The sequence below is a fragment of the Echinops telfairi genome, unplaced genomic scaffold, assembly GCF_000313985.2.
Source record: "Echinops telfairi isolate 266 unplaced genomic scaffold, ASM31398v2 ScPeMD7_7469;HRSCAF=8507_1, whole genome shotgun sequence".
In the NCBI taxonomy this organism is placed as follows: Eukaryota; Metazoa; Chordata; class Mammalia; order Afrosoricida; family Tenrecidae; genus Echinops; species Echinops telfairi.
Window position 1 is genome coordinate 78,705,585 of NW_022111373.1, and position 2,125 is coordinate 78,707,709.

The 2,125-nt window shown below is 59.7% G+C and overlaps 1 long non-coding RNA gene across 2 annotated transcripts; it reads left to right on the forward strand.

The window, feature by feature from the left end:
* Positions 1-200: 200 nt before the first annotated feature.
* Positions 201-1,010, forward strand: LOC123521114. Of its 2 annotated transcripts, XR_006679590.1 has the most exons (3): positions 201-306; positions 479-663; positions 797-1,010. It is a non-coding gene; the product is annotated as an uncharacterized LOC123521114 (long non-coding RNA). The 2 variants fall into 2 exon arrangements; XR_006679589.1 differs by lacking the exon at positions 201-306 and having other exon boundaries at positions 317-663.
* Positions 1,011-2,125: the final 1,115 nt, after the last annotated feature.

The window sequence follows — 2,125 nt, forward strand, 5'->3', positions numbered from 1 at the left end:
AGTTGGACCTGAACGAGTCTGTGTTGGGCCAGGAGTGCAGGCCAAGTCCACTGTGGTCAGGAAAATTCCTGAGTCAGTATAAGTGATTTTTTTCTTCTCCAACAGATTTAGACCTTTGCTGACAGTCTAAATTCTTGAGGATTTCGGAATCTTGCTTGGGCCACAAAGTGCTTGCCTCAGGAGCCCAGGCTGCATCGGGAGACCCAGGAGGCTGCTCAAGTATCTTCTTCCGCAGCCATAACCCGCCCTCCACCAGGATGAAAGCACTGTATCAACGGAGGCCTGGCTTACAATGTACCTACTCCTGTGAGTGGCCCAGCAAACCTTGCCGTCTGACCTTGGGGCCCTGGGGAAGCAGGTTGGGGGTGGGGAGAGCAAGAGGACTCTGGCTTGGGAGAGGCTGCAGCACCAGGAACAGGCTGAAGGAAGGCTCTTGGACTCTGGCACCAGGGCCCACCCCACCCCTTACTGTTGGCAGCAACCCTCAAAGCCAAGCCGTGTCCTCAGCCATCACATCTTGGTTGATTGTCGTGACCTTAAAACTAGCTTGATGGCACTTGTGAACCAATCCCTGGATGACTTCGTCTGCCACAGGGCATGCTGGAGTGGGGATCCTGGGCGACCTAGGATATCTTTTAAAGGTCATCTTGGAGTTTGGAACAGGTAAGAAGGTATAAAAAGGGCATAGTGGCGAGGGCGCACAATTTTCTCTTCAACTAATTCAGGTAGAGCCTTAACACACACACACCCCCCCCCCCCCCCCCCCCCCCCCGGCCCTTTTTGTTTTGCTTTAAAGAAACAAGACAGTAGGCAGCATCTGGTTCTGAAAGTCTCAACACCGAGCAAGCTGAAGGTGACACACACCCAGAATCCGCAGGCACAGTGAGGCCTCCCCTAGAGGGTGTGCACACTGCTAGGACAATGGGGTTCCTCTGAGGATTTCGGCGCGGTTACAGTACCTGCTGCATGCAGGGCAGACTCGGGGAGATTAAATAACCCACAAGACCTCGTTTGTTTTTTTGTTTGTTTTTTTTTTGGTTAGCTTGGTTTGGGGCCTCCAGAAACTTGAGTGTTTGTTCCTGCTTTTTGTAAAAAGCACGGCAGGTGCACACGCCGCAGGGCAGCGGGCAGCGACTGGGGGTATTCCCGGGGCTGCTACGGAATGTTACCCTCAGCACACCGGGTCTGCTCTGCTCCGGTTTTTCATCTTCCAGTGCCACGGGCCAGAACGCACGCGTTGGCAGCGAGCTGAGTCCGCTTCCACCGCCCGCAAGGCGGGGCACAAAGCGGTCTCTCGAAGCAGCCCTTGGGGCGGGGGCGCCGCTGCAGCCCACGGAACGACCTCGGCGCCCTCCCGGGGGCCGAGAGAAGGAGCTGCGGACTGGAGAATCCACCGCCCGGCCGCTCGCGGCGGGGCCTGCAAGGCGCCGCGCTGACGGCAGGGGGCAGCCCGCCCCCGCGCCCCGCCGGCCGGCGCCCAACCTCGCCCGGTGCCCCGTGCGTGCTAGCGGGGCCAGCGGCGCGCGGGCTGCCCCACGGCGCCCGGTCCCTGGGGAGCGCGGATCCCCGTCCTTGCACCTAGTGGGCTTGGGGGCTCCCGGCCGCTGCCGAGAGCAGGGAGCGCGTCGGAGAGCGAGGTCCGCGGGTAGGAGATCAGGGCGGCCAACGGGCGAGCAGGGATCCGCGGGGCACTTGCCGAGCGCGGAGCTACGAGCGCTCGCAGGACCTGGAGCTCATTCACCACACCAAACCGAGCAAGCGGAAAGCCCCCAGTGAGACTTTACTATCGCTCCAACCCTAATCGCTACTACTAATCTAGTGCATTTTCAGCAAAGCGGGCGCGCCACCCCTCGCCACCCCTGCTGCGGTCCCTCTGGTTCGATCTTGGGCTCAGACCGCCATCGAATCCCAACACTTTCCTCTGAGTGACCAGGTGGGCATTTGTCACGTTTTTAAACGTTCAAGGAAGAGCCCTTTAACCGTTTGGAAGAGGGACCCGTGGACAAAGTTGCCCACGGGACGCAGAGCTCCCCGCCGCGCCCTTGTTGGCCAGGCAACTTCAAGGCCGTAAAGGAGTAGGGAGTAGCTTAGGGTTTGCACACAACTCCTCTCCGTCCGCTTCATC